Consider the following 18,987-nt stretch of genomic DNA (forward strand, 5'->3'; position numbering starts at 1 on the left):
TGTCATGAAGAAGGGGGTCGCTTGCGTGGCTGAGGAGGGATGGGGGGGTCCGCGACGGGGTTGCGGGTATGCGGGTAGACCTGGCTGCCGGCAGGCGCCTGATCTTCCCGGCCCCGCATCCGTCCTCCACCTTCCCCCCCCCCGGTCCACACCGCACGAGCGGGAACCCGACCCGTACCCGACGGCGGCCCGCCTCCACCTGCCCCCACCCTGGCCCTCGCCCACAACCCGCCCTCTCCCGGACGCATCTCGCCCGACCGGCCCGCGACCGTGTTTTTTTATTTGTTTGTTTGTTTGTTTGTTGTTTGGTCAGTCACTCGCTCGGTTATTTGTTTGGACCCGATTGGCCCGTTTGGTTTTTTTCTTTTCTTTCCTTTTTCCGCCGGGGTGCTCCTGACGGCTCGGCTCAATGGCGGCTCAACTCGGCGACCGGAGCCAACCAAAACGCCTCGCCGCCCCCCAGCCCCGCCGCCACCACCACCACCACCGCCACCACCGCCACCACCGCCACCACCTCCTCCTCCCGCCGAAAATCCTACGTACCGTTCCACCTCATCTGCCGGCTGGGAGAGAGGCTAGGCGCGAACCCCGCGGGGGACGCGGCCGCCTCCCGCCGGCCCACCTCTCGCCGCTGCCGTCTTCCCGCCGCTCTTCCGCCATCCCTCGGCACGCGGCCTGCCCGCAGTCCGGATATCCGGCCCGAACGGACCCCGGTGGGCGGGGCCCGTGCACGCGCCCACGCTCTTCCTGCAGAGCCGGGGAGGCGAGGGGGGCGGGGCGGCTTTTTCAAAATCTAAAAAAGTGGAAAGTAAAGAAGAACCCACGAGAAAAACAAACAAACAAATAAACAAACAAACAAACAAACGGAAAATAATAAAACCGAGAGGGCGCGTGGGGGCACGGACAAACGATCGAAAGGACCAAAGTACGAACGAGCGGACGAACAAACAAACACGCAGACAAAAGGGCAAAACCGCGGTGGCGGTGGCGGGACGGCGAGAAGCCCGGGTGCGCCCTGACCCAGCGAACAGCGACCGGCTCGTACGTGCACCCTGGTCGTTCCGCGGCTGCGGCCGAGTGGCGTCTCCGTGGCGCCTCCGGTGCTCCGGCACGGTCAACACGGCTCGACCCCTGGCCATCGTGGCTCGAGTGCGCCGGCACGGTCCAACGTCTCCCAACGGGCTCCGTTCGGTTCGGACGTTCCGCGGTGGCGTCCAGCGGTCTCAGCCGCCGCGGCTCGAGTGCGCCGGCATGGTCCAGCCTCTCCCGGCGGGCTCCGCTCGGCTTGGACGTTCCGCGGAAGTGGCCAAGTGTCGCTCTCATGGCGGCTCCTCTGCACTGGCACTGTCTAGCCAGCTCCAAGCGTCTCCAGAGGGTGGGGGGAAGGGGGGGGGGGCACGGCGTCGGCGGCTAGGCGTCGCTGCCCATGCGCCTCGACTAGGTCGGCACGGTCTACCCGGCTCCAAGCGGGCCGTGGTGCTCGGACGTTCCTCGGAATCAGCCAAATGTCGCTCCCGTGGCATCTCAGCAAGCAAAAACGCATAGCCGGCACCGCAAACCTTGCCAGCCAAACCGAGCCGGGGAAACCGTGCCGTGGAGCAGCTGTGGGGCACATGTGGGTCAGATCTATGGGGTAGGAGCTTCTGTGAGACTGATGTGGGTCAGATCTATGGGGCAGGAGCTGCTGTGGGGCACATGTGGGTCAGACCTATGGGGCAGGAGCTGCAGAGGGGATGATGTAGGTCAGATCTATGGGGCAGGAGTTGCTGTGGGGCAGATGAGGGACATATCTATGGTGCAAAATCTGCTGTTGGACTGATGTGGGTCAGATCTATGAGTTTGGAGCTGCTGTGGGGCACATGCGGGTCAGATCTATGGTGCAGGAGATGCTGTGGGGCTGATTTGGGTCAGATCTATGGGTCAGCAGCTGCTGCGGGGCTGATTTGGGTCAGATCTATGGGTCAGCAGCTGCTGTGGGTCTGATGTGGGTCAGATCTATGGGGCAGGAGCTGCTGTGGGGCTGATGTGGGTCAGATCAATGGGGCTGAAGCTGCTGTGGGTCCTATCTATTGGGCAGCAGCTGCTTTAGATATGATGTGTGTCAGATCTATGGGGCAGGAGCTGCTGTGGGGCTGATGTGGGTTAGATCTATGGGGCAGGAGCTGCAGTGGGGCTGATGGGGGTCAGATCTATAAGGCAGGAGCTGCTGTGGGGCTGACTTGGGTCAGATTTATGAGGCAGGAGCTGCTGTGGGGTTGATGTGGGTCCAATCTATGGGGCATGATCTATTTTGGGGCTGATGGTGGTTAGATCTATATGGCAGGAGCTGCTGTGGGGCACATGTGGGTCAGACCTCTGGGGCAGGAGCTGCAGAGGGGATGATGTAGGTCAGATCTATGGGGCAGGAGTTGCTGTGGGGCAGAAGAGCGACATATCTATGGTGCCAAATCTGCTGTTGGACTGATGTGGGTCGGATCTATGAGTGTGGAGCTGCTGTGGGGCACATGTGGGTCAGATCTATGGTGCAGGAGATGCTGTGGGTCAGATCTATGGGGCAGGAGCTGCTGTGGGGAACATGTGGGTCAGGTCTCTGGGGCAGGAGCTGCTGTGGGGCAGATGTGGGTCAGATCTATGGGGCAGGAGCTGCTGAGGGGAACATGTTGGTCAGATCTATGGGGAAGAGCTGCTGTTGGTCTGATCAATGGGGCAGGAGCAGCAGTGGGGCAGATTTGGGTAAGATCTATAAGGCAGGATCGGCTGTGGGGCTGATGTGGGTCAGATCTATAGGGCAGGAGCTGCTGTGGAGCAGATGTGGGTCAGATCTATGGGGCAGGAGCTTCTGTGGGGCAGATGTGAGTCAGATCTATAGGGCAGGAGCTGCAGTGGGGCTGATGTGGGTCAGATCTATGGGGCAGGATCTCCTGTGAGGCTGATGTGGGTAAAATCAATGGGGCAGAGCTGCTCTGGGGCACATGTGGGTCAGATCTATGGAGCAGGAGATGCTGTGGGGCAGATTTGAATCAGATCTATAGGGCAGGAGCTGCTGTGGGTCAGATCTATGGAGCAGGAGCTGCTGTGGGGCACATGTGAGTTAGATCTATGGGGCAGGAGATGGTGTGGGGCAGATTTGGGTCAGATGTATGGGACAGGAGCTGATGTGGGGCTGATGTGGGTCAGATCTATAGGGCAGGAGCTGCAGTGGGGCTGATGTGGGTCAGATCTATGGGGCAGGATCTCCTGTGGGGCAGATGAGGGACATATCTATGGTGCAAAATCTGCTGTTGGACTGATGTGGGTCAGATCTATGAGTTTGGAGCTGCTGTGGGGCACATGTGGGTCAGATCTATGGTGCAGGAGATGCTGTGGGGCTGATTTGGGTGAGATCTATGGGGCAGCAGCTGCTGTGGGTCTGATGTGGGTCAGATCTATGGGGCATGAGCTGCTGTGGGGCTGATGTGGGTCAGATCTATTGGGCAGGAGATGCTGTAAGCCAGATCTATGGGGCAGGAGCTGCTGTGGGGCTGATGTTGGTCAGACCTATAGGGCAGGAGCTGCAGTGGGGCTGATGTGGGTAAAATCAAGGGGGCAGAGCTGCTTTGGGGCACTTGTGGGTCAGATCTATGGAGCAGGAGCTGCTGTGGGGCAGATTTGAATCAGATCTATAGGGCAGGAGCTGCTGTGGGTCAGATCTATGGAGCAGGAGCTGCTGTGGGGAACATGTGAGTCAGATCTATAGGGCAGGAGCTGCAGTGGGGCTGATGTGGGTCAGATCTATGGGGCAGGATCTCCTGTGGGGCTGAAGTGGGAAAATCAATGGGGCAGACCTGCTCGGGGGCATATGTGGGTCAGATCTATGGAGCAGGAGCTGCTGTGGGGCAGATTTGAATCAGATCTATAGGGCAGGAGCTGCTGTGGGTCAAATCTATAAGCAGGAGCTGCTGTGGGTCAGATCTAAGGGGCAGGAGTTGCTGTGGGGCTGATGGGGGTCATATCTATAAGGCAGGAGCTGCTGTGGGGCTGATTTGGGTCAGATCTATGGGGCAGGAGTTGCTATGGGGCAGATGAGGGACATATCTATGGTGCAAAATCTGCTGTAGGACTGATGTGGGTCAGATCTATGAGTTTGGAGCTGCTGTGGGACACATGTGGGTCAGATCTATGGGCCAGGAGATGCTGCGGGGCTGATATGGGTCAGATCTATGGGTCAGCAGCTGCTGTGGGTCTGATGTGGGTCAGATCTATGGGGCAGGAGCTGCTGTGGGGATGATGTGGGTCAGATCTATGGGGCAGGAGCTGCTGTGGGGCTGATGAGGGTCAGATCTATGGGGCAGGAGCTGCTGTGTGGCTGATGTGGGTCAGATCTATGGGGCAGGAGATGCTGTGAGTCAGATCTATGAGGCAGGAGCTGCTGTGGGGCTGATGTGTGTCAGGTCTATGGGGCAGGACCTGCTGTGTGGCTGATGCGGGTCAGATCTATGGGGCATGAGATGCTATGGGTCAGAACAATGGGGCAGGAGCTGCAGTGGAGATGATGTAGGTCAGATCTGTGATTTAGGAGCAGCAGTGGGGCAGAGGTGTGTCAGATCATTGGGGAGGATCTGCTGTGGGGCTGATATGGGTCAGATCTATGGGGCAGGATCTCCTGGGGGCTGATGTGGGTCAGATCTGTGGGGTAAAATCTGCTGTGGGGCAGATGTGGTTCAGATCTATGGGTCAGGAGCTGCTGTGGGGCAGATGTGGGTCAGATCTATGGGGCAGGAGCTGCTGTGGGGCTGATACGGTTAAGATCTATGGAGCGGGAGATGCTATGGGGCTGATGAGGGTCAGATCTATGAAGCAGGGGCTGATGTGGGGCTGATGTTGGTGAGATCTATGGGGCAGGAGCTGCTGTGGGTCAGATGTGGGTCAGATCTACAGGTCAGGAGCTGCTGTGGGGCTGATGTGGGTCAAATCAATGGGGCAGAGCTGCTCTGGGGCACATGTGGGTCAGATCTATGGAGCAGGAGCTGCTGTGGGGCACATGTGAGTTAGATCTATGGGGCAGGAGATGGTGTGGGGCAGATTTGGGTCATATGTATGCGGCAGGAGCTGATGGTGGGGCTGATGTTGGTCAGATCTATAGGGCAGGAGCTGCTGTGGGTCAGATCTATGGGCAGGAGCTGCTGTGGGGTACATGTGAGTTAGATCTATGGGGCAGGAGATGGTGTGGGGCAGATTTGGGTCAGATGTATGGGTCAGGAGCTGCTGTGTGGCTGATGAGGGTCAGATCTATGGGGCATGGGCTGCTGTGGGTCAGATCTACAGGACTGGAGCTGCAGTGGAGCACATGTGGGTCAGATCTATGGGGTAGAAGCTGCTGTGTGGCTGATGGGGGTCAGATCTATGGGGCAGGAGCTGCTGTGGGGCTGATGTGGGTCAGATCTATAAGGCAGGAGCTGCTGTGGGGCTGACTTGGGTCAGATCTATGAGGCAGGAGCTGCTTTGGGTCAGATTTGGGTCAGATCTATGGGGCAGGAGCTGCTGTGGGGCTGATGTGGGTCAGATTTATGAGTCAGGAGCTGCTGTGTGGCTGATGTGGGTCAGATCTATGGGGCAGGAGCTGCTTTGGGGCTGATGGTGGTTAGATCTATATGGCAGGAGCTGCTGTGGGGCACATGTGGGTCAGACCTATGGGGCAGGAGCTGCAGAGGGGATGATGTAGGTCAGATCTATGGGGCAGGAGTTGCTGTGGGGCAGATGAGGGACATATCTATGGTGCAAAATCTGCTGTTGGACTGATGTGGGTCACATCTATGAGTTTGGAGCTGCTGTGGGGCACATGTGGGTCAGATCTATGGGTCAGGAGCTGCTGCGGGGCTGATTTGGGTCAGATCTATGGGGCAGGAGCTGCTGTGGGGCTGATGTGGGTCAGATTTATGAGTCAGGAGCTGCTGTGTGGCTGATGAGGGTCAGATCTATGGGTCAGCAGCTGCTGTGGGTCTGATGTGGGTCAGATCTATGGGGCAGGAGCTGCTGTGGGGCTGATGTGGGTCAGATCTATGGGGCAGGAGATGCTGTGAGTCAGATCTATGAGGCAGGAGCTGCTGTGGGGCTGATGTGTGTCAGGTCTATGGGGCAGGAGCTGCTGTGGGTCTGATGTGGGTCAGATCTATGGGGCAGGAGCTGCTGTGGGGCTGATGTGGGTCAGATCTATGGGGCAGGAGATGCTGTGAGTCAGATCTATGAGGCAGGAGCTGCTGTGGGGCTGATGTGTGTCAGGTCTATGGGGCAGGAACTGCTGTGGGGCTGATGCGGGTCAGATCTATGGGGCATGAGCTGCTGTGGTGCAGATGTGGGTCAGATCTATGGGGCAGGAGCTGCTGTGGGGCTGATACGGTAAAGATCTATGGAGCGGGAGATGCTATGGGGCTGAAGAGGGTCAGATCTATGGGGCAGGAGCTGATGTGGGGCTGATGTTGGTCAGATCTATAGGGCAGGAGCTGCAGTGGGGCTGATGTGGGTCAAATCAATGGGGCAGAGCTGCTCTGGGGCACATGTGGGTCAGATCTATGGAGCAGGAGCTGCTGTAGGGCAGATTTGAATCAGATCTATAGGGCAGGAGCTGCTGTGGGTGAGATCTATGGGCAGGAGCTGCTGTGGGGCAGATTTGAATCAGATCTATAGGGCAGGAGATGGTGTGGGTCAGATCTATGGGCAGGAGCTGCTGTGGGGCACATGTGAGTTAGATCTATGGGGCAGGAGATGGTTTGGGGCAGATTTGGGTCAGATGTATGGGTCAGGAGCTGCTGTGTGGCTGATGTTGGTCAGATCTATGGGGCATGGGCTGCTGTGGGTCAGATCTACGGGACTGGAGCTGCAGTGGAGCACATGTGGGTCAGATCTATGGGGTAGAAGCTGCTGTGGGGCTGATGGGGGTCATATCTATAAGGCAGGAGTTGCTGTGGGGCTGACTTGGGTCAGATCTATGGGGCAGGAGTTGCTGTGGGTCTGATGTGGGTCAGATCTATGGGGCAGGATCTGCTGTGGGGCTGACGTGGGTCAGATCTATGGGGCAGGAGCTGTTGTGGTGCTGATGGCTGTTAGATCTATGGGGAGGAGCTGCTGTGGTGCAGATGTGGGTCAGATCTATGGGGCAGGAGCTGCTGTGGTTAAGATCTATTTGGCAGGATCTGCTGTGGGGCAGATTTGGGTGAGATCTATGGGGCAGGAGATGCAGTGGGGCAGATGTGGTCAGATTTATGGCGCAGGAGCTGGTGTGGGGAACATGTGGGTCAGGTCTATGGGGCAGGAGCTGGTGTGGGGCAGATGTGGGTCAGATCTATGGGGCAGGAGCTGCTGTGGGGCTGATGTCGTTCAGATCTATGGGGCAGGAGATGCTGTGAGTCAGATCTATGAGGCAGGAGCTGCTGTGGGGCTGATGTGTGTCAGGTCTATGGGGCAGGAACTGCTGTGTGGCTGATGCGGGTCAGATCTATGGGGCATGAGCTGTTGTGGGGCTGATGGGGGTCAGATCTATGGGGCAGGAGCTGCTGTAGGGCTGAAGGGGGTCAGATCTATGGGTCAGGAGCTACTGTGGGGCTGATGGGGGTCAGATCTATGGGGAAGGAGCTACTGTGGGGCTGATGTTTGTCTGATCTATGGGGCAAGAGCTGCTGTGCGACAGATGTGGGTCAGATCTATGGGGCAGGTGCTGCTGTGCGACATATGTGGGTCAGATCTGTGGGGTAAAATCTGCTGTGGGGCAGATGTGGTTCAGATCTATGGGGCAGGAGCTTCTGTGGGGTTGATGTGGGTCAGATCTATGGGTCAAGAACTGCTGTGTGGCTGATGCGGGTCAGATCTATAGGGCATAAGCTGCTGTGGGGCTGTTGTGGGTCAGATCTGTGGGGTAAAATCTGCTGTGGTGCAGATGTGGTTCAGATCTAAGGGGCAGGAGCTTCTGTGGGGTTGATGTGGGTCAGATCTATGGGTCAGGAGCTGCTGTGGGGCAGATGTGGGTCAGATCTATGGGGCAAGAGCTGCTGTGGTGCAGATGTGGGTCAGATCTATGGGGCAGGAGCTGCTGTGGGGCTGATACGGTTAAGATCTATGGAGCGGGAGATGCTATGGGGCTGATGAGGGTCAGATCTATGGGGCTGGAGCTGCTGTGGTGCTGACTTGGTTCAGATCTAGGTGGCAGGAGCTGCTGTGGGGCTGATGTGGTTCAGATCTATGGGGCAGGAGATTCTGTGAGTTAGATCTATGAGGCAGGAGCTGCTGTGGGGCTGATGTGTGTCAGGTCTATGGGGCAGGACCTGCTGTGTGGCTGATGCGGGTCTGTTCTATGGGGCATGAGCTGCTATGGGTCAGAACTATGGGGCAGGAGCTGCAGTGGAGATGATGTAGGTCAGATCTGTGGTGTAGGAGCAGCAGTGGGGCAGAGGTGTGTCAGATCTTTGGGGAGGATCTGCTGTGGGGCTGATGTGGGTCAGATCTATGGGGCAGGATCTCCTGGGGGCTGATGTGGGTCAGATCTGTGGGGTAAAATCTGCTGTGGGGCAGATGTGGTTCAGATCTATGGGTCAGGAGCTGCTGTGGGGCAGATGAGGGTCAGATCTATGGGGCAGGAGCTGATGTGGGGCTGATGTTGGTGAGATCTATGGGGCAGGAGCTGCTGTGGGACAGATGTGGGTCAGATCTACAGGTCAGGAGCTGCTGTGGGGCTGATGTGGGTCAAATCATTGGGGCAGAGCTGCTCTGGGGCACATGTGGGTCAGATCTATGGAGCAGGAGCTGCTGTGGGGCAGATTTGAATCAGATCCATAGGGCAGGAGCTGCTGTGTGTCAGATCTATGGAGCAGGAGCTGCTGTGGGGCACATGTGAGTTAGATCTATGGGGCAGGAGATGGTGTGGGGCAGATTTGGGTCATATGTATGGGTCAGTAGCTGCTGTGTGGCTGATGTTGGTCAGATCTATGGGGCATGGGCTGCTGTGGGTCAGATCTATAGGCAGGAGCTGCTGTGGGGCACATGTGAGTTAGATCTATGGGGCAGGAGATGGTGTGGGGCAGATTTGGGTCAGATGTATGGGTCAGGAGCTGCTGTGTGGCTGATGAGGGTCAGATCTATGGGGCATGGGCTGCTGTGGGTCAGATCTACGGGACTGGAGCTGCAGTGGAGCACATGTGGGTCAGATCTATGGGGTAGAAGCTGCTGTGGGGCTGATGGGGGTCATATCTATAAGGCAGGAGCTGCTGTGGGGCTGACTTGGGTCAGATCTATGAGGCAGGAGCTGCTGTGGGTCAGATTTGGGTCAGATCTATGGGGCAGGACCTGCTGTGGGGCTGATGTGGGTCAGATTTATGAGTCAGGAGCTGCTGTGTGGCTGATGTGGGTCAGATCTTTGGGGCAGGAGCTGCTTTGGGGCTGATGGTGGTTAGATCTATATGGCAGGAGCTGCTGTGGGGCACATGTGGGTCAGACCTATGGGGCAGGAGCTGCAGAGGGGATGATGTAGGTCAGATCTATGGGGCAGGAGTTGCTGTGGGGCAGATGAGGGACATAGCTATGGTGCAAAATCTGCTGTTGGAATGAAGTGGGTCAGATCTATGAGTTTGGAGCTGCTGTGGGGCTGATGTGGGTCAGATCTATGGGCCAGGAGCTGCTGCGGGGCTGATGTGGGTCAGATTTATGAGTCAGGAGCTGCTGTGTGGCTGATGTGGGTCAGATCTATGGGTCAGCAGCTGCTGTGGGTCTGATGTGGGTCAGATCTATGGGGCAGGAGCTGCTGTGGGGCTGATGTGAGTCAGATCTATGGGGCAGGAGTTGCTGTGGGTCAGATCTATGGGGCAGGAGCTGGTGTGGGGAACATGTGGGTCAGGTCTATGGGGCAGGAGCTGCTGTGGGGCAGATGTGGGTCAGATCTATGGGGCAGGAGCTGCTGTGGGGCTGATGTGGTTCAGATCTATGGGGCAGGAGATGCTGTGAGTCAGATCTATGAGGCAGGAGCTGCTGTGGGGCTGATGTGTGTCAGGTCTATGGGGCAGGAACTGCTGTGTGGCTGATGCGGGTCAGATCTATGGGGCATGAGCTGCTGTGGGGCTGATGTGGGTCAGATCTGTGGGGTAAAATCTGCTGTGGGGCAGATGTGGTTCAGATCTATGGGGCAGGAGCTTCTGTGGGGTTGATGTGGGTCAGATCTATGGGTCAGGAGCTGCTGTGGGGCAGATGTGGGTCAGATCTATGGGGCAAGAGCTGCTGTGGTGCAGATGTGGGTCAGATCTATGGGGCAGGAGCTGCTGTGGGGCTGATGTGGGTCAGATCTGTGGGGCAGGATCTGCTGTGGGGCTGACGTGGGTCAGATCTATGGGGCAGGAGCTGTTGTGGTGCTGATGGCTGTTGGATCTATGGGGAGGAGCTGCTGTGGTGCAGATGTGGGTCAGATCTATGGGGCAGGAGCTGCTGTGGTAAAGATCTATTTGGCAGGATCTGCTGTGGGGCAGATTTGGGTCAGATCTATGTGGCAGGAGCAGCAGTGGGGCAGATGTGGTCAGATTTATGAGTCAGGAGCTGCTGTGTGGCTGATGTGGGTCAGATCTTTGGGTCAGCAGCTGCTGTGGGTCTGATGTGGGTCAGATCTATGGGGCAGGAGCTGCTGTGGGACTGATGTGGGTCAGATCTATGGGGCAGGAGATGCTGTGGGTCAGATCTATGTGGCAGGAGCTGGTGTAGGGAACATGTGGGTCAGGTCTATAAGGGAGAAGCCTCTGTGGGGCTGATGTGGGTCAGATCTGTGGGGTAAAATCTGCTGTGGGGCTGATGTGGTTCTGATCTATGGGGCAGGAGATGCTGTGAGTCAGATCTATGAGGCAGGAGCTGCTGTGGGGCTGATGTGTGTCAGGTCTATGGGGCAGGAACTGCTGTGTGGCTGATGCGGGTCAGATCTATGGGGCATGAGCTGCTGTGGGGCTGATGCGGGTCAGATCTGTGGGGTAAAATCTGCTGTGGGGCAGATGTGGTTCAGATCTATGGGGCAGGAGCTTCTGTGGGGTTGATGTGGGTCAGATCTATGGGTCAGGAACTGCTGTGTGGCTGATGCGGTTCATATCTATGGGGCATGAGCTGCTGTGGGGCTGATGTGGGTCAGATCTGTGGGGTAAAATCTGCTGTGGGGCAGATGTGGTTCAGATCTATGGGGTAGGAGCTTCTGTGGGGTTGATGTGGGTCAGATCTATGGGTCAGGAGCTGCTGTGGGGCAGATGTGGGTCAGATCTATGGGGAAAGAGCTGCTGTGGTGCAGATGTGGGTCAGATCTATGGGGCAGGAGCTGCTGTGGGGCTGATACGGTTAAGATCTATGGAGCGGGAGATGCTATGGGGCTGATGAGGGTCAGATCTATGGGGCAGGAGCTGATGTGGGGCTGATGTTGGTCAGATCTATAGGGCAGGAGCTGCAGTGGGGCTGATGTGGGTCAGATCTATGGGGCAGGATCTCCTGTGGGGCTGATGTGGGTCAAATCAATGGGGCAGAGCTGCTCTGGGGCACATGTGGGTCAGATCTATGGAGCAGGAGCTGCTGTGGGGCAGATTTGAATCAGATCTATAGGGCAGGAGCTGCTGTGGGTCAGATCTATGGGCAGGAGCTGCTGTGGGGCACATGTGAGTTAGATCTATGGGGCAGGAGATGGTTTGGGGCAGATTTGGGTCAGATGTATGGGTCAGGAGCTGCTGTGTGGCTGATGTTGGTCAGATCTATGGGGCATGGGCTGCTGTGGGTCAGATCTACGGGACTGGAGCTGCAGTGGGCACATGTGGGTCAGATCTATGGGGTAGAAGCTGCTGTGGGGCTGATGGGGGTCATATCTATAAGGCAGGAGCTGCTGTGGGGCTGACTTGGGTCAGATCTATGGGGCAGGAGCTGCTGTGGGGCTGATGTGGGTCAGATCTATGGGGCAGGAGCTGCTGTGGGGCTGATGAGGGTCAGATCTATGGGGCAGGAGCTGTTGTGGTGCTGATGGCTGTTAGATCTATGGTGAGGAGCTGCTGTGGTGCAGATGTGGGTCAGATCTATGGGGCAGGAGCTGCTGTGGTTAAGATCTATTTGGCAGGATCTGCTGTGGGGCAGATTTGGGTCAGATCTATGGGGCAGGAGCAGCAGTGGGGCAGATGTGGTCAGATTTATGAGTCAGGAGCTGCTGTGTGGCTGATGTGGGTCAGATCTATGGGTCAGCAGCTGCTGTGGGTCTGATGTGGGTCAGATCTATGGGGCAGGAGCTGCTGTGGGGATGATGTGGGTCAGAACTATGGGGCAGGAGATGCTGTGGGTCAGATCTATGGGGCAGGAGCTGGTGTGGGGAACATGTGGGTCAGGTCTATGGGGCAGGAGCTGCTGTGAGGCAGATGTGGGTCAGATCTATGGGGCAGGAGCTGCTGTGGGGCTGATGTGGTTCAGATCTATGGGGCAGGAGATGCTGTGAGTCAGATCTATGAGGCAGGAGCTGCTGTGGGACTGATGTGTGTCAGGTCTATGGGGCAGAAACTGCTGTGTGGCTGATGCGGGTCAGATCTATGGGGCATGAGCTGCTGTGGGGCTGATGTGGGTCAGATCTGTGGGGTAAAATCTGCTGTGGGGCAGATGTGGTTCTGATCTATGGGGCAGGAGCTTCTGTGGGGTTGATGTGGATCAGATCTATGGGTCAAGAACTGCTGTGTGGCTGATGCGGGTCAGATCTATGGGGCATGAGCTGCTGTGGGGCTGATGTGGGTCAGATCTGTGGGGCAGGAGTTGCTGTGGGTCAGATCTATGGGGCAGGAGCTGGTGTGGGGAACATGTGGGTCAGGTCTATGGGGCAGGAGCTGCTGTGGGGCAGATGTGGGTCAGATCTATGGGGCAGGAGCTGCTGTGGGGCTGATGTGGTTCAGATCTATGGGGCAGGAGATGCTGTGAGTCAGATCTATGAGGCAGGAGCTGCTGTGGGGCTGATGTGTGTCAGGTCTATGGGGCAGGAACTGCTGTGTGGCTGATGCGGGTCAGATCTATGGGGCATGAGCTGCTGTGGGGCTGATGTGGGTCAGATCTGTGGGGTAAAATCTGCTGTGGGGCAGATGTGGTTCAGATCTTTGGGGCAGGAGCTTCTGTGGGGTTGATGTGGGTCAGATCTATGGGTCAGGAGCTGCTGTGGGGCAGATGTGGGTCAGATCTATGGGGCAAGAGCTGCTGTGGTGCAGATGTGGGTCAGATCTATGGGGCAGGAGCTGCTGTGGGGCTGATACGGTTAAGATCTATAGAGCGGGAGATGCTATGGGGCTGATGAGGGTCAGATCTATGGGGCAGGAGCTGATGTGGGGCTGATGTTGGAGAGATCTATAGGGCAGGAACTGCAGTGGGGCTGATGTGGGTCAGATCTATGGGGCAGGATCTCCTGTGGGGCTGATGCGGGTCAAATCAATGGGGCAGAGCTGCTCTGGGGCACATGTGGGTCAGATCTGTGGGGTAAAATCTGCTGTGGGGCAGATGTGGTTCAGATCTATGGGGCAGGAGCTTCTGTGGGGTTGATGTGGTTCAGATCTATGGGGCAGGAGCTTCTGTGGGGTTGATGTGGGTCAGATCTATGGGTCAGGAGCTGCTGTGGGGCAGATGTGGGTCAGATCTATGGGGCAAGAGCTGCTGTGGTGCAGATGTGGGTCAGATCTATGGGTCAGGAGCTGCTGTGGGGCTGATACAGTTAAGATCTATGGAGCGGGAGATGCTATGGGGCTGATGAGGGTCAGATCTATGGGGCAGGAGCTGCTGTGGTGCTGACTTGGTTCAGATCTAGGTGGCAGGAGCTGCTGTGGGGCTGATGTGGTTCAGATCTATGGGGCAGGAGATGCTGTGAGTTAGATCTATGAGGCAGGAGCTGCTGTGGGGCTGATGTGTGTCAGGTCTATGGGGTAGGACTTGCTGTGTGGCTGATGCGGGTCAGTTCTATGGGGCATGAGCTGCTATGGGTCAGAACTATTTGGCAGGAGCTGCAGTGGAGATGATGTAGGTCAGATCTGTGGTGTAGGAGCAGCAGTGGGGCAGAGGTGTGTCAGATCTTTGGGGAGGATCTGCTGTGGGGCTGATGTGGGTCAGATCTATGGGGCAGGATCTCCTGGGGGCTGATGTGGGTCAGATCTGTGGGGTAAAATCTGCTGTGGGGCAGATGTGGTTCAGATCTATGGGTCAGGAGCTGCTGTGGGGCAGAAGAGGGTCAGATCTATGGGGCAGGAGCTGATGTGGGGCTGATGTTGGTGAGATCTATGGGGCAGGAGCTGCTGTGGGACAGATGTGGGTCAGATCTACAGGTCAGGAGCTGCTGTGGGGCTGATGTGGGTCAAATCAATGGGGCAGAGCTGCTCTGGGGCACATGTGGGTCAGATCTATGGAGCAGGAGCTGCTGTGGGGCAGATTTGAATCAGATCCATAGGGCAGGAGCTGCTGTGGGTCAGATCTATGGAGCAGGAGCTGCTGTGGGGCACATGTGAGTTAGATCTATGGGGCAGGAGATGGTGTGGGGCAGATTTGGGTCATATGTATGCGGCAGGAGCTGATGGTGGGGCTGATGTTGGTCAGATCTATAGGGCAGGAGCTGCTGTTTGTCAGATCTATGGGCAGGAGCTGCTGTGGGGCACATGTGAGTTAGATCTATGGGGCAGGAGATGGTGTGGGGCAGATTTGGGTCAGATGTATGGGTCAGGAGCTGCTGTGTGGCTGATGAGGGTCAGATCTATGGGGCATGGGCTGCTGTGGGTCAGATCTACGGGACTGGAGCTGCAGTGGAGCACATGTGGGTCAGATCTATGGGGTAGAAGCTGCTGTGTGGCTGATGGGGGTCAGATCTATGGGGCAGGAGCTGCTGTGGGGCTGATGTGGGTCAGATCTATAAGGCAGGAGCTGCTGTGGGGCTGACTTGGGTCAGATCTATGAGGCAGGAGCTGCTTTGGGTCAGATTTGGGTCAGATCTATGGGGCAGGAGCTGCTGTGGGGCTGATGTGGGTCAGATTTATGAGTCAGGAGCTGCTGTGTGGCTGATGTGGGTCAGATCTATGGGGCAGGAGCTGCTTTGGGGCTGATGGTGGTTAGATCTATATGGCAGGAGCTGCTGTGGGGCACATGTGGGTCAGACCTATGGGGCAGGAGCTGCAGAGGGGATGATGTAGGTCAGATCTATGGGGCAGGAGTTGCTGTGGGGCAGATGAGGGACATATCTATGGTGCAAAATCTGCTGTTGGACTGATGTGGGTCACATCTATGAGTTTGGAGCTGCTGTGGGGCACATGTGGGTCAGATCTATGGGTCAGGAGCTGCTGCGGGGCTGATTTGGGTCAGATCTATGGGGCAGGAGCTGCTGTGGGGCTGATGTGGGTCAGATTTATGAGTCAGGAGCTGCTGTGTGGCTGATGAGGGTCAGATCTATGGGTCAGCAGCTGCTGTGGGTCTGATGTGGGTCAGATCTATGGGGCAGGAGCTGCTGTGGGGCTGATGTGGGTCAGATCTATGGGGCAGGAGATGCTGTGAGTCAGATCTATGAGGCAGGAGCTGCTGTGGGGCTGATGTGTGTCAGGTCTATGGGGCAGGACCTGCTGTGTGGCTGATGCGGGTCTGTTCTATGGGGCATGAGCTGCTATGGGTCAGAACTATGGGGCAGGAGCTGCAGTGGAGATGATGTAGGTCAGATCTGTGGTGTAGGAGCAGCAGTGGGGCAGAGGTGTGTCAGATCTTTGGGGAGGATCTGCTGTGGGGCTGATGTGGGTCAGATCTATGGGGCAGGATCTCCTGGGGGCTGATGTGGGTCAGATCTGTGGGGTAAAATCTGCTGTGGGGCAGATGTGGTTCAGATCTATGGGTCAGGAGCTGCTGTGGGGCAGATGAGGGTCAGATCTATGGGGCAGGAGCTGATGTGGGGCTGATGTTGGTGAGATCTATGGGGCAGGAGCTGCTGTGGGACAGATGTGGGTCAGATCTACAGGTCAGGAGCTGCTGTGGGGCTGATGTGGGTCAAATCAATGGGGCAGAGCTGCTCTGGGGCACATGTGGGTCAGATCTATGGAGCAGGAGCTGCTGTGGGGCACATGTGAGTTAGATCTATGGGGGAGGAGATGGTGTGGGGCAGATTTGGGTCATATGTATGGGTCAGGAGCTGCTGTGTGGCTGATGTTGGTCAGATCTATGGGGCATGGGCTGCTGTGGGTCAGATCTATGGGCAGGAGCTGCTGTGGGGCACATGTGAGTTAGATCTATGGGGCAGGAGATGGTGTGGGGCAGATTTGGGTCAGATGTATGGGTCAGGAGCTGCTGTGTGGCTGATGAGGGTCAGATCTATGGGGCATGGGCTGCTGTGGGTCAGATCTACGGGACTGGAGCTGCAGTGGAGCACATGTGGGTCAGATCTATGGGGTAGAAGCTGCTGTGGGGCTGATGGGGGTCATATCTATAAGGCAGGAGCTGCTGTGGGGCTGACTTGAGTCAGATCTATGAGGCAGGAGCTGCTGTGGGTCAGATTTGGGTCAGATCTATGGGGCAGGAGCTGCTGTGGGGCTGATGTGGGTCAGATTTATGAGTCAGGAGCTGCTGTGTGGCTGATGTGGGTCAGATCTTTGGGGCAGGAGCTGCTTTGGGGCTGATGGTGGTTAGATCTATATGGCAGGAGCTGCTGTGGGGCACATGTGGGTCAGACCTATGGGGCAGGAGCTGCAGAGGGGATGATGTAGGTCAGATCTATGGGGCAGGAGTTGCTGTGGGGCAGATGAGGGACATAGCTATGGTGCAAAATCTGCTGTTGGAATGAAGTGGGTCAGATCTATGAGTTTGGAGCTGCTGTGGGGCACGTGTGGGTCAGATCTATGGGCCAGGAGCTGCTGCGGGGCTGATTTGGGTCAGATCTATGGGGCAGGAGCTGCTGTGGGGCTGATGTGGGTCAGATTTATGAGTCAGGAGCTGCTGTGTGGCTGATGTGGGTCAGATCTATGGGTCAGCAGCTGCTGTGGGTCTGATGTGGGTCAGATCTATGGGGCAGGAGCTGCTGTGGGGCTGATGTGAGTCAGAACTATGGGGCAGGAGTTGCTGTGGGTCAGATCTATGGGGCAGGAGCTGGTGTGGGGAACATGTGGGTCAGGTCTATGGGGCAGGAGCTGCTGTGGGGCAGATGTGGGTCAGATCTATGGGGCAGGAGCTGCTGTGGGGCTGATGTGGTTCAGATCTATGGGGCAGGAGATGCTGTGAGTCAGATCTATGAGGCAGGAGCTGCTGTGGGGCTGATGTGTGTCAGGTCTATGGGGCAGGAACTGCTGTGTGGCTGATGCGGGTCAGATCTATGGGGCATGAGCTGCTGTGGGGCTGATGTGGGTCAGATCTGTGGGGTAAAATCTGCTGTGGGGCAGATGTGGTTCAGATCTATGGGGCAGGAGCTTCTGTGGGGTTGATGTGGGTCAGATCTATGGGTCAGGAGCTGCTGTGGGGCAGATGTGGGTCAGATCTATGGGGCAAGAGCTGCTGTGGTGCAGATGTGGGTCAGATCTATGGGGCAGGAGCTGCTGTGTGGCTGATGTGGGTCAGATCTGTGGGGCAGGATCTGCTGTGAAGCTGACGTGGGTCAGATCTATGGGGCAGGAGCTGTTGTGGTGCTGATGGCTGTTAGATCTATGGGGAGGAGCTGCTGTGGTGCAGATGTGGGTCAGATCTATGGGGCAGGAGCTGCTGTGGTAAAGATCTATTTGGCAGGATCTGCTGTGGGGCAGATTTGGGTCAGATCTATGGGGCAGGAGCAGCAGTGGGGCAGATGTGGTCAGATTTATGAGTCAGGAGCTGCTGTGTGGCTGATGTGGGTCAGATCTTTGGGTCAGCAGCTGCTGTGGGTCTGATGTGGGTCAGATCTATGGGGCAGGAGCTGCTGTGGGACTGATGTGTGTCAGATCTATGGGGCAGGAGATGCTGTGGGTCAGATCTATGTGGCAGGAGCTGGTGTGGGGAACATGTGGGTCAGGTCTATAAGGGAGAAGCTTCTGTGGGGCTGATGTGGGTCAGATCTGTGGGGTAAAATCTGCTGTGGGGCTGATGTGGTTCTGATCTATGGGGCAGGAGCTTCTGTGGGGTTGATGTGGGTCAGATCTATGGGTCAGGAGCTGCTGTGGGGCAGATGTTGGTCAGATCTATGGGGCAGGAACTGCTGTGTGGCTGATGCGGGTCAGATCTATGGGGCATGAGCTGCTGTGGGGCTGATGCGGGTCAGATCTGTGGGGTAAAATCTGCTGTGGGGCAGATGTGGTTCAGATCTATGGGGCAGGAGCTTCTGTGGGGTTGATGTGGGTCAGATCTATGGGGCAGGAACTGCTGTGTGGCTGATGCGGTTCAGATCTATGGGGCATGAGCTGCTGTGGGGCTGATGTGGGTCAGATCTGTGGGGTAAAATCTGCTGTGGGGCAGATGTGGTTCAGATCTATGGGGCAGGAGCTTCTGTGGGGTTGATGTGGGTCAGATCTATGGGTCAGGAGCAGCTGTGGGGCAGATGTGGGTCAGATCTATGGGGAAAGAGCTGCTGTGGGTCTGATGTGGGTCAGATCTATGGGGCAGAATCTCCTGTGGGGCTGATACGGTTAAGATCTATGGAGCGGGAGATGCTATGGGGCTGATGAGGGTCAGATCTATGGGGCAGGAGCTGATGTGGGGCTGATGTTGGTCAGATCTATAGGGCAGGAGCTGCAGTGGGGCTGATGTGGGTCAGATCTATGGGGCAGGATCTCCTGTGGGGCTGATGTGGGTCAAATCAATGGGGCAGAGCTGCTCTGGGGCACATGTGGGTCAGATCTATGGAGCAGGAGCTGCTGTGGGGCAGATTTGAATCAGATCTATAGGGCAGGAGCTGCTGTGGGTCAGATCTATGGGCAGGAGCTGCTGTGGGGCACATGTGAATTAGATCTATGGGGCAGGAGATGGTTTGGGGCAGATTTGGGTCAGATGTATGGGTCAGGAGCTGCTGTGTGGCTGATG

This window comes from Coturnix japonica, unplaced genomic scaffold, assembly GCF_054131305.1.
Source record: "Coturnix japonica strain WE unplaced genomic scaffold, WE-NBRP24 Scf042, whole genome shotgun sequence".
NCBI lineage: Eukaryota > Metazoa > Chordata > Aves > Galliformes > Phasianidae > Coturnix > Coturnix japonica.